Here is an 18,265-nt window from a genome sequence, read left to right as displayed (position 1 = left end):
CTTATGTTGAATGACACTATAATGTTTTTGTGATATTTTCTGTGTCTTGTGATTCTACACCACAGCTACCTGAAGAAGGAGCAGCACTTCGAAACCTAGTGCTTCCAAATAAACCTGTTAGAATATACCCTGGTGTTTGTGAGATTTTAAAACTTTGTTTCCAGTGAATACAGCCCACACCTCCCACTGTTGCCAGTAAACTTTGCAATTCCAATGAAACAATGAACCTGAAGTCCTGAAAAAATATACAATTTGTAACAATATTAGCGACTCATTCACTGGTCCTTCTGAGACATGACATTAGTGCTGGAGGCTGAAAGAAATGAGCAGTTTTAAAACAAAAACCTGTTGGACGTCACAGAGTCTAAGCCGGGTGGTAAGTTCAAGTAACCTTTACTACGACCCTCTTTTGTTACAGCTTCAGATTTCCCCAGGAAAAGGGCATACAAAAAGTAGTTTTTAAAGAAAACACCTCCAGCTCAAAATGCACCCATCCTTAGATTCTGAATTCCAAATTACTGAACGAGCTCCAATTCTGCCATCCACCGCAGTGGGATTCGAACCTGGGACGCCCCAGTGCTGGGTTGATCGGAGCACTTGGCCATCGCTCCTTCAATCCCCTTGCACTGGCACGTGAACTCGGTGGTGCCTCCTCAGGTGGGAGGAGCAGGTGAAGCCCTTTTGGAACTTACAGCAGGTGAACGGCCTCCCTCCAGTGTGGACCCACTGGTGGGAGGGTAGTGCAGCTGACTGAGTGAGCTCTCCCCTGCACATGGGGCACGTGAATGGCTTCTCTCTGACTGAACCCCTTCCTGCACACTGAGCAGGTGAACGTCCTCACCCCGTTGTGAATGCGTCTGTGGGTTTCCAGCACTGATGGGGAAGGGAATCCTTTCCCACAGTCCCCACATTTCCACGGTTTCCCCATTGGGTGGAGCTTTCCTTGTGTTGCTCTGGGTTTGAAATTACAACCAGGGTGGGGACATCGTCTTTCCCACCGCGAGGGGTGTGATTTTAATTCCCCAATCTGAGTAAGTGGTTTGAAGCACTTTTCACAGTCAGCGCACTGAATCTTCTTCACTCGGTATCTCAGTATTCTCCCTGCCACACCAGTGTCCAAAGTCTCTCAAGCAGACAAAAGCAAACATTTCTTCAGGGCCATGGGGGCAATGGATGACGTATCTGACTCCACCTACTTGTTTCAACTGCAGCTCACAGCTTCTTCACACATCCCAATTAATCTTTCTCATTGTCATGAAACCGGCGTATGGGTGCAATTCCTAATCTGCAGGAATGAGAAACTTTTCACTGTCTCGCGTCAGTAAATGTCCCTGAGAACATCAGAGTCAAGTCACAGCGCTGTCAGAGGAGGGGAACTGAAAGAGACCCACATGCTGCTCATGGGCACATTTCACTTTCCCCAACTCACCGCCCCAACCACTGCGGCTCTTGGGAGTGGAAAGGGAACAAACACCAAAACCCGGTCTCAGCATTGTAAATCTTCAGGAAATAAGAAAACTGTTCATCCCTTCGGATCTTCCATCGTGGGCAGACAGCGTTGATTTTAAATGGCTGTCCAGTCAGTGTCGATTTGTTTTGGCTGAAAAAATCTTCCTTATCTCATCCCAGCATTTCTTGCCACAGAGAACTGTGCAGCAGAGTTCATGTATATATTTCCTTGTATGGTATTTTGTAAATTACATTCGTTTTCTGGTTGTTTGTATCGGGTATTTCAGGTTCATTAGCCGCTGTTTAAGTGTGTTGGTAAATGTGTGGGCGACAATGATGCTGAGAGGGTTGAGTTGTCCGGACATCATTTCCCAGATGTCTTTAATGTAAAGTAATGTGCTAGGGTTTCTGCAGACGTTGTGTCTACTTGTGTCAGTTTGTTGATGTGCAATTGGCACACTGAGTTTATTGGGTCGGCCAAAATGAGGACTGCAGATGCTGGAAACCAGAGCTTAGATCAGAGTGGTGCTAGAAAAGCACAGCAGGTCAGAAAGCTTCCGAGGAGCAGGAAAATCGACGTTTCGGGCAAAAGCCCTTCATCAGGAATAGAGGCAGGACCCCTCCAGGGTGGAGAGATAAATTATGGCTGGGGTGTGCTGGGCCGAAGGTAGCAAAAAGTACAATAGGTGAATGGGGGTGGGGATGGAGGTGACAGATCAGAGAGGAGGGTGGAGCGGATAGGTGGGGAGGGAGATTGGCAGGTAGGACAGGTCCTGAGGACAGCGCTGAGCTGGAAGCTTTGGAATTGAGGTAAGGTGGGGGGAGTGGAAATGAAGAGTCTGATGAAGTCCACATTGATGGCCTGGGGTTGAATTTACCCCAAGCGGGAGATTAGACGTTCATCCTCCAGGCATCAAGTGGGGAGGGAGCGGCGATGGAGGAGGCCCAGGACCTGCATGTCCTCGGCAGAGTGGGAGGGGGTTTGAAATGTTGGGCCATAGGACGATGGGGTTGATTGGTGCGGGTGTCCTGGAGATGTTCCTTCAAGCGCTGTGACTTGACTCTGCGAGGAGTCTCCAGTCTCCCCAATGTAGAGGAGACTGCATCAGGTGCAATGGATACAAGAAATGACATTGTTGGATATACAGGTGAAAGCCTTCGACCGACCATGGCCCGGATTCGATTTCCGGGCAGGGAAGTAATTTTCCGAAGAGCTATCAGCCTGTGCTTGCATCTTCCTGGTGGTCTAGTGGTTTAGATTCGGCGCTCTCACCGCCGCGGCCCGGGTTCGATTCCCGGTCAGGGAATCTGTTTTCAGGGGGTTTAAAGGCTCCCCGTTCTTCGTAAAGGTTCTGTTCAGTTGCTTATTGATCTTCGAAGTTCCTGGGTGCTGCAGTGTGTCGTGGCTCGTTGAATTTGTGTCCTGATTCAGATATGTTTGGATGTGTAGGGGTGATTGCTTCTGTAGTTAAGTTCTTGGTTCGCGTGCATTGTTTTCCTGTAGACGCTGTTTTGAATTTACCATTGACTGTTCGCTCCACTGAAACATCGAGAAATGGCACTTTGTTGTTGTTCTCCTCTTTTGTGAATTTTATGCCAGTAAGGATATTGTTGATGGTGTTGTAGGTTTCCTCTAATTTGTTTCAGTTTTTGATGACAAAAGTGTCATCGCTGTAGCGGACCCAAAGTTTGGGTTGGATCGTTGGAAGGGCTGTTTGTTCGAGTCTCTGCATTATTGCTTCTGCTAGGAATCCTGATGCTGGAGGTTTCGTGCGTATTTCGTTGATTTGTTTGTAGGGCTTGTTATTGAATATGAAGTGGGTGGTAAGGCACAGTTCCACGAGCTTGACAGTGCTATCTTTGCTAATGAAGTTGGTGCTGTGTTTGTGTCTTTGGTTCTTCGAGGAGTATCTTCAGTTTTCTTTGGCCACGTTGATGTTAATGGATGTGAACAGGGCTGTTATGTCAAAGGACAACATTAATCCATCCTTTTCTATCTCAGTGTCTTTGGTGTTCAGGAATTCTTGGATGGAGTAAATGGAGTGGAGTGAATCTTCGACTTGGTGTTTTAGTCTTCAGTAGAAGCCTTTGACCAGTGTGTATATTGGTGTTCCAAGTTGTGAGACTATGGTCTAAGGGGGGCTCCTGGTTTGACGGGGAGGAGAACAACAACAAAGTGCCATTCCTTGATGTCACAGTAGAGCGAACAGTCAATGCGGAACTTCAAACTGGCATCTACAGAAAAACAACAGACGCAAACCAAGTACTTAACTGCAGAAGCAATCATCCCAACACCCACAAACGAAGCTGCATCAGGACATTATTTCAACGAGCCACTACACACTGCAGCACAGAGAAACTACGAAGAGCACAAGAGAATTACGTAGATAGTGTATTTAAGGAGAACGGGTCCCCAATAAACCCTCTCTGCCGATTTCTCATTGATACTTTCAAGTTGACTCTCAAAAATTCGTTTGACCCTCCATTCTTTCCTATTTGTTTTGTGTGGGTTTTGAAAGCTTTCGCAATCCTCTGACTGAGTATTGGAGTTGGAAGGTTGTGTTGTGGTTGTACAGGACGCTTTTTAGACCACTTTTGAAATATTGTGTACAATTCTAGTCTCCCTCCAATCAGAAGGATATTGTGAAATTTGAGAGGGTTCTAAACCACGAATGGGTCCACAGAGATGAAGAGGCCCTTCTGCTGCCCTGAGTGTGGGAAGGCCTTCAGTGATTCCTCTGCCCTGCTGACGCACCAGTTGGTCCACACCGGGGAAGGCTGTTCTCCGGCCCCAAGTGCGAGATGGCCTTCAGCAGTTCTTCCCACCTGCTGAGACACCAGTGGGTCCACACAGAGGTGAGGCCGTTCTTCTGCCCCGAGTGCAGGAAGGGCTTTGCACTTTCCTCCGACCTGCTGCCCCATTGGTGGGTCCACATGGGGGAGAGGCCGTTCAGTTGCCGAAGTGCAGGAAGGCCTTCATTAATTCCTCAGCCCTGCTGATGCACCAGTCCGTCCACACCGGGGAGATGCCATTCTCCTGGCCGAGTGTGGGAAAGGCTTACCTCGCTCCTCCACACTGCTGAATCACCAGCTGGTCCACACGGGGGGATGGGGGGTGGAGAGGGGAGGCCTTTCTGCTGCCATGAGTGCGGGAAGTCCTTCAGCAATTCCTCCACCCTGCTGAAGCACCAGTGTGTCCACACGGGGGAGAGGCCCTTCAGCTGGCCCGAGTGTGGGAAGAGGTTCATGTTTTCCTGCAACTTGCGGAAGCACCAGCGGGGGCACCAGCGCTCCCAGCAATCAGATCCCACCGGTGACGCTGCCTTTAGTCACCCCCCAAGGACTGAACTTCCTGCCAGTTCTGACAGTGGGTGCAGTGGGAGAGTAGGTAGGCTGTTTTAGTCTTCTGCTGGACTGCAATTGCCTGCCCCACCCCCCACAACTACAACCCCATGGTGGCTCAGGGTTAGCACTGCTGCCTCATGGCACCAGGAACCCAGGAATGCTTCCACCCTTGGGGGTCTGTGTGCAAATTACGGAGAGTAGGACAATGGATCTGAGTGGGTTAGTCTTCGGAGAATCAGTGCAGATGTGTTGGGCTGAAGGACCTGTTTCCACACTGTAGGAGTTCCACCATCATATGAGCTTTGCTTTCATTGGAAACTGCTGCTCATTGAGCCAGGGACTGCACATTGCCAAATGAAATGATCCAGAGAAACGTAAGACTGCAAGACCATCAGAGCAGAAGTTAGGCCATTCGGCCCATCGAGTCTACTCAGCAAACCGTTAATGACAAAAGTAGTGCAGATGAGATTAGCTACAGTGTGGAAACAGGCCATTTGTCCCAACAAGTCCACATCGACCCTCCGAAGTGTAACCCATCCAGACCCATTTCTCTCTGACTAATGTACCTAACTCTATGGGCAGTTAACCATGGCCAATCCACATGACCTGAACATCTTTGGACTATGGAAGAAAACAGGACCACCCAGAGAAAACCCACGCAGACACTGGGAGAATATGAAAACTCCTCACAGACAGCCACCCAAGGCTGGAATCAAACCTGGGTCCCTGGCACGGTGAGCCTGCAGTGGTAAACACTGAGCCACTACATATTGCAACCCGAAGTAGGCAAGCAGGAGGTTGGGAGAATGCAGCAAGCCAGGCAGCACCAGGATGTGGAGTAGTCAGCGGTTTGGGTATTAAGCCTTCTTCATGATTGAAACGTTGACTTCTCTGTGAGAAACGATTTACGGGAATGTTGCTGGGGGTTGGAGGGTTTGAGCGACAGGGAGAGGCTGAATAGCCTGGGACTGTTTTCACTGGACCATCAGAGGCAGAGGAGTGACCTAATAGAGGTTACAAAATCATGAGGGGCATGGACAGGTTAATAGAAAAGGTATTTTCCCTGGGATGGGGGAGTCCAGTACTAGAGGGCATGGGTGTAGGGTGAGAGGCGAAATATATTAAAGGGACAACTTCTTCATGCAGAGGGTGGTACTTATAGGAAATGAGCTGCCACAGGATTTGGGTCAGGTGTTGTCAAATGGGACTAGATTACTTTAGGATATCAGGTCAGCATGGGCAAGTTGGACCAAAGGGTCTGTTTCCATGCTGTATGTGTCTCTGACTACTAGTCCTGATGTAAGTTTAAAATAGAGTCCAAGTAACTTTGAATAGTTCAATCTTGTTGAGCTCACCTCCTGAAAAGTTTCAGATGAATCCCTCTGAGCGACACTGTTTAAACATGCTGAGTTGGACAAAGTATCCCATCAAGTTCAACACAAACCCAGAGTTGAAGAAGTCAGAAGTCAGAACACCAAGGGGACCAAAACTGATCACAATATTCCAGGTGCAGCCTCATCAACGTCCTGTATAACTACAACATAAGTATATCTAAACTCAATTCCCGAACTGATGAAGGTTAGTGTGCCTAAACCTTTCTTCACTGCCTTGTGTATCGATGTAATCAGAGGTATAGGACCTACTTTAAACTGAACCACAATCCTGCTTTTGGGAGCACAGTGACTAATAGGGAAGGCAAAAGGGAGATTGACCTTTAAATGGAGTATAATAGTAGGGAGGTGAAAGTGGAGGTTTTGATTGAAAGTGGAGTGAAGATTCAACCAGCTGACAGTGGAGCTGAATCACATGTAGATCAGACCAGGTTCGGACAGCAGGAAACCAGATAAGTATTTACAACAAACCACAACGAGGTCATCATTTTACTCTTAATTCCGGATTTATATTGAATTCAGATTCCACCATCTGCTGTAGCAGGTTTTGAACACAAGTCCCTAGAACATTACCTGGCTGAATAGTCTGGTGACAATAAAGTCGGCCATCACCTCCCCTGAACACATTGGCTTATTGTGTTCAGAGGTAATAAAGGAAGAAGAGGTTTTAGCAACTGTTAAGTTGTTGATATTACACAAGGGAACATCAGCACTCTCAGTAATGGCACATACTGAAGTCAGTGTCCTGTATCAGAGGTAAGGGCTCGGGAACCATAAGAAATAGGAACAGGAATATGCCATTCAGCCCGTTGAGCCTGCTTCTCCATTCAGTAGGATTCTGGGTGATCTGGCATTCCCCACAGTCACTTTCCTGCCCTTTTCCTGCAACTGTTCATCCCCGACTCTTCACGAATCTATCCATCCTAGTTTTAAAGTGACATAAAGGCTGTCAACAGAGTTACTGGGGTGGGGGTGGGGTGGGGGGGGGGGATACGGGGACTCAGGTCGAACTTGGGGACTAAAACAATGGCTTCACACTTCACAACATTTAACTAAGGGAATGTTTATGGTTATGCAATGCTGGAAATTGGGCAGGCGTTCAGATAAAATTATTGGTAAATTATGAATGACAGAGGAGTCGGGAGAGAAGTGGTGTTCAGGTACACTTGGATATCATTAGTATAGATGCCAACACCAGCAGCTACGGTAAAACAAATAAGAACGGAAGACGCTAAAATCATACCCTCCCAGAGGATAGAGTGATGCTGGAGAGGGTCAGGACTGTCATTAACCCTGATCAAGGCTGTCCGCAGGTCGACGAGGGAATGTTCATCCCTGTCACCGTGACAAAGGATGTCAAATATCACCTTGATAAGAACTGTTTCAGGGGTAGAAACGAGACTCGAGGGTTTTAAACACAGAATTCTGGAAAAGATGGGAATGGCTAATTCAACAATGTTACATCTAAACCAACACTTCTTTTCCTGCGATAATAATAGAAGTGTTTTGATTTTTATTTCGAAGATTCTCAGCAACACTGAGTAAGAAGCAACAAAATTAACACAAGAAATACTGCAATTGCTACAATGTGCCTGCTCCCAATAGGGGGCCATCGGTGTGAAATTAACTGTCTCCAAGGGGCAATATTGGAAAGGAATTACCCAGTTCATAGCTATAAGAGGGGAGACACAGACTGCTTGATCCAAACATATAATGGGCGGGAGTAGGCCACTCGGCACTTCGAGCCTGCTGCAGCATTCAATAAGATCATGGCTGATCTGAATTCAACCTCAACTCTACATTCCAACACGTCCCCGACAATCTTTCATCCACTTGGTTATCAAGAACCTATCTACCTCTGCCTTAAAGATTTTGAATCCACTGCCTTTTGAAGAAGACACACAACCCTCAGAAAGAAAATCAATCATCCTCAGTTTTGTCTTCTACATTTAAAATATGACCCTGTACTTTCAGATATTAAGATAGGGACACAAGCTGCATTCAAATAATACCTGTGGTACAGTTAACTATCTCAAAGTGCTTCACATGAACATTATGAGAATTCCTTTAAAAATCACAAGACCGGAGCACAGATGAGACAGGTGACCAAATACTTGGTCAAAGGGACAAGTTTAGGGCAATCTGTTAAACAGGTTCAATTTCCCAAACATCAGAAGACAAAGACGTGAACAACAAACACAAAATATCAACGAATGGGAAACAACAGTGTAGTCATAACGTCACAGGATGAGTAATCCAGGGAACATGAGTTCAAATCCCACCACAGCAAGAGGTGAGATGAGAATGATTCAAATCATCAATGGGGAACACAAAATAAGTCTCAATATGGTATCGATGGCACTGACGTCAATTGTCCTAAAAACCCATTTTCACCAATGTCCTTTCAAGAGGGAAACTGCCATCCCTGCATGGTCTGACTTACATGTGACTCCAGACCGACAGCAATGTGGTTGACTCTTAAACTGCCCTCTGAATTGGCAAAAGCAGGACACCTTGCACTTAGGGATGGATAACAAATATCAGCCTTGTGAAAGTGTCATAACAGAAATTGCTGGAGAAACTCAGCCAGTCTGGCAACACTGGTGGAGAGAGAGAGAAAGAAACAAAGAGAATATCCTGGCTTGAGTCCAGAACAGTTGTGAGGAAGGGTCACAGCACTTGAAATGCTAACTCTGCTTCTCTCTCCACATGTGCTGCCAGTCCTATTGAGTTTCTCCAGCATTTGATGCATTTTTGTGTTTCAGAACTCCATCATCTGCAGTTCTTCATTACACTGACTTAGGGAAGCTCAAATCCCATAAAAGGGTAGAGCAGAAGCGTTGGAATTACTCAGCAAGTCTGGCACCAGTTATGGAGATAAAAACAGTTCGTACTTCAGGTCATTGAATGATCTTACATCAGGGACAAACTTTTGGGAAAGCTGCAAGAGTAAAAGGCACTTGTGTAACTTCAACATCTGGGAGAACTCTCTCAACCTTGGAGGTCAGGCTGACTCAGCATTCTGGTCCTGTTCATTACCTGTTAAATTCTCAGTTTGTTGTTCTTGCTATATTTCTACATGGTTGACACATTCCTATGTTTTAAAATGAAATTACAAACAGACAAGAATTTTCCATGTAAGTAATCATACATTAGAGGGTTTGGAACGTGAATGTAAACTTTTAAACAGAAAGTATTTATTCATGCACGGGGTGTGGGCATCGCTGGCAATGCCAGCATTTATACCCATCCTTAACCACCCTGTGGTTTGTTGGAAAAGTGCATGAAGGTGTCTGAGATTGTCTTGATCAGCACAGCAATCTCAAAGATGGGTGTGCTCAGGTAGAAGTACCCTCCACTCCCACAGCCAAGTCTGCATTCACTTCAATTATAGATGTCATCTAAACTTCCCAGGACAAGGACAGCATGGGATGACAATCAGAATAAAGCTTCCTCTACTCTTCAATTACAAGTGAAGCTACCTCAACACTGTCCCCAACAAACACTGCCAAGACAGAGACTGCATTGGGTTAGATACAGAGTAAAACTTCCTCTACACTTCCCCATTCATACAGTCCCAGGGGAATGACAGCAAAGGGTTAAAGAAACATTCGCGCTTCTTCCATTCTGACTGACACTTAGTCCGCTCTACACCAATCCTCAAGGAAAATTCAGAACTAAGACTATTATCTGGTCATGAATTCACACATCCTAATGCGAATGACAGCAACAGAAAATCATGTCGTGACACACAGATAAAACACACACAATGTACAACAAAACTAGACTGTTATTGGGATCAAAGACATTTAAATGACAGGAGACATAGTCCCTGCAGTGATCCAAATGTGAGCTGAACAAATTTCACACTTGAACAATATTCTATGAGAATGCAATGTCCACCTCACTGCTGTCTATTCAGTTCCTCTGCTCTCGTTCAGGGCTGAGTTGCGGCTGACCACATTGTGGCGTGGGGGTCAAGAGGTTGGACAGTTAAGGTCAACTTGGATTGAGGGCATCCTTTGTCATGCCAGTGAGGTCGAGGGTCGCTCATTTACTCAACTTATAATCGGGGACAAGGGGATGTCAGGCTGGGCTTGTATCAGTTTGAGTTTAGAAGAAACAGATGATCCGATGGAGCTGTATAACATCTGGAGAGGACTTAATGTAAATGCAATTTCAACTCAATTCTAGCCAGAGACTAGTCTCTCATTTAAGATAGGAAAGTTTTGTTTTTCTCACAAGTGTTCTCGAGTCTTTGAAATTCACTTCTTTAGAGAGCAGCACGTGGTGGTGGGTAACGAACATGGTCTGGGTGGGACGGTCAGTCAATGTTGACTCGATGGGCTGAATGGCCTACTTGCACGCAATTGGCCTATATCAATCAATAGTATGCACTTGCTTTATGGTTACCGACATCAAATTACATGAGTGGTTTTGGTTATTTCATCTCTTATTATCGTATTCAACCAACTACAGCATCTAGAAACTTGCTCAATTACAATATGCAATATCTGCTGAGTACTTTTTCTGTTTGTCACGACCAATATCTTGAACTCTGACGTGTGACCTCTTCATTGCTGTCAAAGTTCCTGATTTATCCCGACATTGTCATGGTTTTACTTTGTCGAATGTCTTCCTGGCTTTTGCAGTTAAGACCCTATATTCTGCCCTCGTCAACATTTTCCCTTACAATTCTCTACTAAGGATTTCATGAAAAAGCTCAGAGTGTGGTGAGACTGCGGAACTCACTACCATAGTGAATAGTTGGGGTGGAAGACACTACAACTAAGGGTAAGCAACCCAATACAAATGAATGTCACTGTCACCAGATTCACAACACAGTGAAATTAAAACATGCAATGTCCCTCAATTTCTCAACTGTCCCGAACCAGACTTGATGAAGAACAGATCTTGCACATCAACATTATAATTTAAACAACAACCAAATTATAAATATGGCAAATTTTCTAGGGCAAAGTTAAAGAAGATAATCTAATTAATAGCAATGATTTAAACCCTTTGATCAAGCCCCCCACCATCTCAGAGACAGAGACTTAAGCAGCAAATTAAGAAAGAATTTATTTTTAAACTTACCAATTCAAGCAAACAGTTTCCAACAATGGATTGCCAAGCCTTTGTGCAATCTTTGGACTATGACTGTTTCACAGACACGTAATTATAAATCTAATTTAAAAGTCACTGCCGAAGGTGAATAGACACCCCAGTATTCAGCCATTTCTTACAGGCTGGGACTCATTCCCAGAAAGAGCCAACAATTCTTTAACTGGACAGCTCCTGGTCTCAACGAGCAGCAGTGCCCAATGGAAGCAAAGTTGCAGGGGTGGGGGAGCACGACGGCATAAAACAAAAAAAAAACCGACCGACTCTCCCACTATGAGCACTGTCAGAATGTGCAGGGGTTCAGTCCTCTCAGTGACCCACAGCAGCTTCACCAGCAGAATCAGATTGTTGGGAGCACTGGTGTGCGCGCTGGTGCTTCTGCAAGGTGCAGAATGATGAGAACCTCCGCTTCCACTCGGGGCAGGTGAATGGCCTCTCCCCGGTATGGCCCCACCTGTGCCTCAGCAGGTGGGAGGAATTGCTGAAGGCCTTCCCGCACTCTGGGCAGGGGAAGGGCCTCTCCCCCGTATGGACCCGAAGGTGGGATGGCTGGGTAAAGCCCTTCCCACACTTGAGGCAGGAGAACGGGCTCTCCCCGGTGTGGACCCGCTGGTGCCTCAGCAGGGCAGAGGTATCATTGAAGGTCTTCCCGTACTTGGAGCAGCTGAAGGGCTTCTCTAATATGTGGACCCCGAGGTGGATCAGTCGGACGGAGGAATAGCTGAAGGCCTTCCCGCATTCGGGGCAGGAGAATGGCCTCTCGCCTGTGTGGACACCCTGGTGCCTCTGCAGTACAGAGAAATTGCTGAAGGTCTTCCCGCACTCAGGGCAGGAGAACAGTCTGACCCCGGTGTTACTGCGCCCATGAGTCTCCAGGTCAGATTGGAAACGGAAGCCTTTCCCACAGTCGCCACATTTTCATGGTTTCTCAACGGGACGGGATTCCTTGGGTTTCAGCTGCACACAAACGAGTGTACAGCACCTCCCTGCCGTGAATTCCTTTTCCCAGTCTGTATAACGTTTACTGGCTCCAGAATCAGAGTGCTGCAATAGTCGGGTCTCTCATCCAGTCTCACTGATGCTGAAAACGTACTGAAAGAGGAACCAAAAAGCTTGGTTCCTTCTCACAGAATCATAGTCGAAAATTGTTATAGTCCCGATGGATTCAGTGACTGCCAGACATTGACGTGAAATTGAGGACTGCAAATGCTGTAGAATCAGAGTCAAAGCACAGCCGATCAGGCAGCATCTGAGGAGCAGCAGAGTCAATGTTTCAGGCAAAGCTCTTCATCTATTGATATTGAAACGTCCATCTTCAGATCTACAAATAATCTGTAAAAAGAGATTACAAAAGTCATTAATGTCAGTCCAGGTTAGAAATTCAAAACAAGCAATTCTACTTTCTGCAAAACATTCTTTTCTTTTTCCACAAAATTGAAAGCACCATCCCACCCCCTCTCACCCCTCTATTCTCACTCCGCTCAAACTAATCCTCCCGACGGAACTGATTCAGGATCTTACAGAGACCGAAAAGTGAAAACATCAAGACAGACACCTCTGAATTTTGGATACCTCCACCTGAAAGTTAGTATCTTTCACGACATCTAGGAGTGAGTAAGTCTGATTTTGGGAAGCAAAAAAAAGTGTTAATTCAGGAAGAACCTTCAATGCAGCTTCTTGAGAAACAACCAGACACGAAATGGTTAACATCTGGGGAGGTGGAAGTGGGGAGATGGAGGAAATGAGATATCAAGGCATTGACACCGACACCAGACAGAAACTGAACACACAGACATGGCAAACTTTACGGGCAAGCCAGAGTCATAGAGATACACAGCACAGAAACAGGTCCTTCGGTCCAACTCATCCGTGCCGACCACATAGCCTAAATTAATCTCGTCTCATTTAGCAGCACTTGGCCATATCCCTCTGAACTCTTCCTATTCATATACCCGTCCAGATGCCTTTTAAATGTTATAATTGGACCTACATCCATCACTTCCTCCGGCAGATAATTCCTTACACTTGCCTCCCTCACCTCAAACATATTATCCTCCTGTTCTGGAGTTCTCCCATCCCAGGGAAATGACCTTGTCTATTTACCCTGTCTATGCCTCTCATGATTCTATAAACGTCTGTAAGATTACCCCTTAGCCTCTGGTACACCGGGGAAAACAGCTGAAGCAATGCACTGCGTTTCCTTTTAGATTCACACTCAGAACCTTACTCCCGTGTAAAACATTGTTTCCCTCCCCCACACTGTCAATGGGAAAAGCCAAGACTGCTGAGACTCTGGAGTTGGGGGAATGCCACGTAGAATTCCTGCAATGTGGAAACACGCCATTCAGCCCAACAAGTCCACACCGACCATCCAAAGCGTAACTCATATGGACACATTCCCCTATCCCATTCCACTACACTTCCTGCACACTATGGGCCCATTTAGTATGTCCACTTCTCCCGAAACTGCACACCTTTAGATGTTGGAGGAAACCAGAGCACCCGGAGGAAACCCAGCAGACACGGCAGGGAGAATGTGCAAACTCCACACAGAGAGTCGCCCCAAGGCTGGAATCGAAAGTCGATCCCTGGCGCTGTAAGGCAGCAATGCGAACCACTGATCCATCGTGCTGCCCATGTGTGCAGAAAGAGGTGGGGGCTGGGAACTTTGTTAATTGTACCACACAGTGGATTGTTGTGTAAGATTAAATCTCACGGCATCCAGGGAGAGCTAACCAACTGGGCACAAAGTTTAGAAGCGCGTTGTTGGAGATGCTGGAATCCTTCCTGAAAACAACAAATGCCGGAGATCACAGTGGGTCAGGCAGCGCTGTGCTACTCTATGACTGGACAGTGTGGATGTGGAGATGATGTTTCCACTAGGAGAAGAGTTGAGGATGCCAAGTCATTGAGGGAATTTAAGACAGAGATAGGTTCTTGATTAATAAGGGGTCAAGGGTTATGAGGAGAGGGCAGCAGAATGGGATAGAGAAACATTTCAGCCATGATCGACTGGTGGAGCAGACTCGATGGGCCAAATGGCCTCATCCTGCTCCTGTGTATTGTGGTCTTGAAGCTGGGCAGATGACTTAATGTGTTCTCACAAACTATTTCAGAATCCTGAAGAGGGGTTGTTGGACTCAAAACTTTAACTCTGCTTTCTCTCCACAGATGCTTCCAGTCCTGCTGAGTTTTTCCAGTGTTCTCAGTTTTTGTTTCAGATTTCCAGCATCCACAGTTCTTTGTCTTCTTCATCAAATTCATTTCTTGCCCTTCCCAAGTGTGTGGAACTTCATCTCCCTGATCGACAAACTGTTCACTTACCCTAGAAATGACCAAACCTCCTTATCAAAGTAGATCCCTTTGTTGCAAAATGATTGTTCAGTTCTGTGACCAAAATTATTGCATTCGTAATTACTTACACCAGGGACTCACAATATCTCAGGCCAGAACACAGCTAGATTGTTTCAGACAGTACATTTATGTGATTTCATACAATTCCCTATTCCCAACTTTACCAGCGTGTTGCAGGGAATGGAGGGTTTGAGTTAAGAAGAAGTTAGGACATTTTTCCAATGGAGCCGAGGAGGTTGACAGTTAACCTTATAGAGATTTTTAAAATCAGAAGGGGTATAGATAAGGTGTCATTCCCAGGAGGCTCAGAATATTTTATTGCTCCAGAAGGTGTAAAAGGGGGTCAAAGCTTCAACAGAAATCGAGCAGAGCTGAGAACAGATAATATTTAACCCTATGGGAACAGGGAGATTAGAGGACAGAGAAATCAGGACCTGAAATCCGAGTTTACACCAGACTACCATGTTATCAGTGCTTTGATTAGCAGTGCCCACCCTCTACCTTTACTGAGCCTCTCACTCGACTTGAATGCCACGTATCCCCTCGATATTCCGGATCCAATCCTTGTCATTCTGAAGCCATATCTCTGTAAGGAGTCTCTGATCATAATTATTCTCTACAATGTGTGCAGTCAATTAATTCGCTTTTGTTACAATGGAGCACACATTCACATAATGAGCTTTTAGTCTTATTTTTTGTGATGGTTAGAATCCAGTTTTGATTGTTCGTACATTTATTCTTCTTGTCCCTTCTATCATTCTCTGGTGTTTGGTTTCCACATCACTGCATTGCTCACTGGCCTTGATTTGGATTGGCCGTGCTCAATTGCCCAGTGTCCAGGGATGTGCAGGTTAGGTGGGTTGGCCATGGGAAACGCAGGGTTATCGTTTCAAAGTAATAGAAGGAGTAGGCCATTTGGCCCATCGACCCTGCTCCGCCATTCATTAAAATCATGGCGGATCGATCAATCGTCTCAGCTCCTCTTAATTGCATTATCCCAACTTCCCTGAATTCCCTTACCACGCAAAAAAACCCATCCAACAGTGTCTTAATGAAGCTGCCTCTACTGCTTCCTTGAGCACAGAATTCCATTAATTGACCATTAACCACATTGGTCCTGCCCTGAGTTGCCTCATCAAAATGCAACAGCTCATATTTGTCTAAATTAAACTCCATCCACTACTCCTTGGCCCATCGGCTCATCTGATCAATTATAATTTATATTAAACTTTCTTTCCTACCTTATTCCCTAAAAGATGAAAATCTCCATCCCAAACTCTTGCCCTCCATTCTCACTTTGTTGAATCTCATCACGGATGTCCTCATCCTGAAGGGTTTGGTTCATGCTGATTAACAGGCCCACATTAAAGGGGGATCTTACTGAAACGTACAGAGCATTGAACGGCCTGGACAGAGTGGACATAGGGAAGATGATTCATTGGGAGGAGAGACTAATACCCATGGGCATAGCCTAAGCATAAAGGGAGAATGGAGATTAGGAGCAATTTCTTTAGCCAGAGAGTCGTGAATCTATGGAATTCATTGTCACAGAAAACTGTGGAGGCCAAGTCACTGAGTATGTTGAACATTGAGATAGAGAGGTACAGCACAGAAACAGACTGTTTGGTCCAACTTGTCCATGCCGACCAACTATCCCAACCCAATCTAGTCCCACCTGACAGCACACGGCCCCATATCCCTCCAAACCATTCCTATTCATACACCTACCCAAATGCCTTTTAAATGTTGCAATCGAACTAGCCTTCAACACTTCCTCTGGCAGATCATTCAATAAACGTACCATCCTCTGCGTGAAAAAGTTGCCCCTTAGGTCTCTTTTGTATCTTTCCCCTCTCACACGAAACCCATGCCCTCTCGGTCTGGACTCACCCACCCCAGGAAAAGACTTTGTCTATTTATCCTATCCATGCCCCTCATGATTTTATACACGTACAGTTACAACGTTTAAAAGACATTTGGATAAGTACATGAATACGAAAGTTTCGAAGGTTTATGGGCCAAACACTGGTAGGTGGGCCGAGTTTAGTTTGAGAATATAGTCAGCATGGAATAGTTGGATGAAGGGTCTGTTCAGTGCTGTCTGACTCTGTGAATGACCTGTATTGGTCTTAAAACCATTTTCTTACCTCCCCCGATAAGCATCCACTTCTTTGTTGTTCAAAACTCAGATGAACTTAGCCTTGAATATGTTCAATGACCCCACTTCTGAACGCAATTCCTCTTCGTAATTTACCACTTGCCTCGCTCATTGCCTGCTGCATCTGCCCGACAACTGGTATTGACTGGTGTGGAGGGACTCTGAGACCCCTCTATACATCCATACATCATTCCTGATGAAGGGCCTGTGCCCGAAACGTTCCCTGACCTGCTCCTCAGATGCTGCCTGACCTGTTGTGCTTTTCCAGTGCCACATTTTTCGACTTTCACCTCTAGTCCTCACTTTCTCCACATTCCAATGTGTCACCATTTCAACAATGCACTGCTTTTTTTTTTAAACAGCAAAGGCTATAACTTCACATTGCGGCACTGTACTTGCCATGTGTTTGCCAATTGAGACACAGGCCTGGACCAACTTCGGCAAGAGGCAAATGACTGAGTTCTGAACAAAAACCGGAGCACACTCAAAACGTCGGCTCTGTTTACCTTTCCACTGATGCTACTTGACCCGTTGGCTTTCTGCAGTATTCGCTGTGTTTGTTTGACACAAATGCTGCTTTCCATTAAAGAACTGCAATCCCTGTCCTCTGGTAACTGACCCAAGTCAGTGGCAATAGGTTCTTCTGATCATTAAGGTAAAAACAATGACTGCAGATGCTGAAAACCAAATACTGGATTAGTGGTGCTGGAAGAGCACAGCAGTTCAGGCAGCATCCAACGAGCAGCAAAAACACCACGTCTTCTCCCATCATTGACAAAAACCCCTGGAAATCTCCAGTTAACCTTCTTTGCTCCAAAGAGAACATTCCCAAACTTGGGAATGTCTCCACAAAATGGAAATTGCTCATCCCTGGACATGATGCATGTGTTACAATGGGGAAGAGGTTTTGGCAAAATATTGTCAGTTAGCAGGTGGAAAAATGTTCAGGAAGTAAAACACAAATCCCAGTCTCCAGCTTTGTGAATCTTTAGAAACTCTTTGGGAAGTGGAATTAGAGGAGAATGAAGGATGAACTGACGGACTGAGCAGAGACAGTCCAGACACCGTCCCCTTGTTTAAGAGGCTGATTGACTCTGATATTCTCGGGACATGAACTGACCCGAGACATTGAAAGAATTCTCTGCACATCAGGAATTCAAACCCCTTCTCGGCTCGGGGCCAATGAGAAAATTCGGGAAAAGGCAAAACACTGAAAGGCTCGGAGGGCGATGGCCCCGGTGTAGGAGAGCTCGTTCGTCGTGACATGGATGTGCCTGCAGATGGTGGGATCAGGCTGTCCCCATGTCTCCATAATGAATGTCCAAGGCTTTATTATGGAAAAGTAAAACTGATAGAAGACAATGGTAATTTTGGGCGGGGCGGGTTGAATTATGAATTGAATAGTAGGTTCCTCAAAGACACTGTGGGCCTGGCGCTCGGGTCT

General features: G+C 45.9%; 1 non-coding gene across 1 annotated transcript; it reads left to right on the top strand.

The window, feature by feature from the left end:
• The first annotated feature begins 2,684 nt into the window (after nucleotides 1-2,684).
• trnae-cuc (transfer RNA glutamic acid (anticodon CUC)) lies at nucleotides 2,685-2,756 on the top strand. Its single transcript has one exon. It is a non-coding gene; the product is annotated as a tRNA-Glu (tRNA).
• The last annotated feature ends 15,509 nt before the right edge of the window (nucleotides 2,757-18,265 follow it).

This window comes from Chiloscyllium punctatum, chromosome 36 (assembly GCF_047496795.1).
Source record: "Chiloscyllium punctatum isolate Juve2018m chromosome 36, sChiPun1.3, whole genome shotgun sequence".
NCBI lineage: Eukaryota > Metazoa > Chordata > Chondrichthyes > Orectolobiformes > Hemiscylliidae > Chiloscyllium > Chiloscyllium punctatum.
The sequence above is the reverse complement of the archived record's forward strand: the minus strand, read 5'-3'. Positions and strand labels throughout refer to the sequence as shown.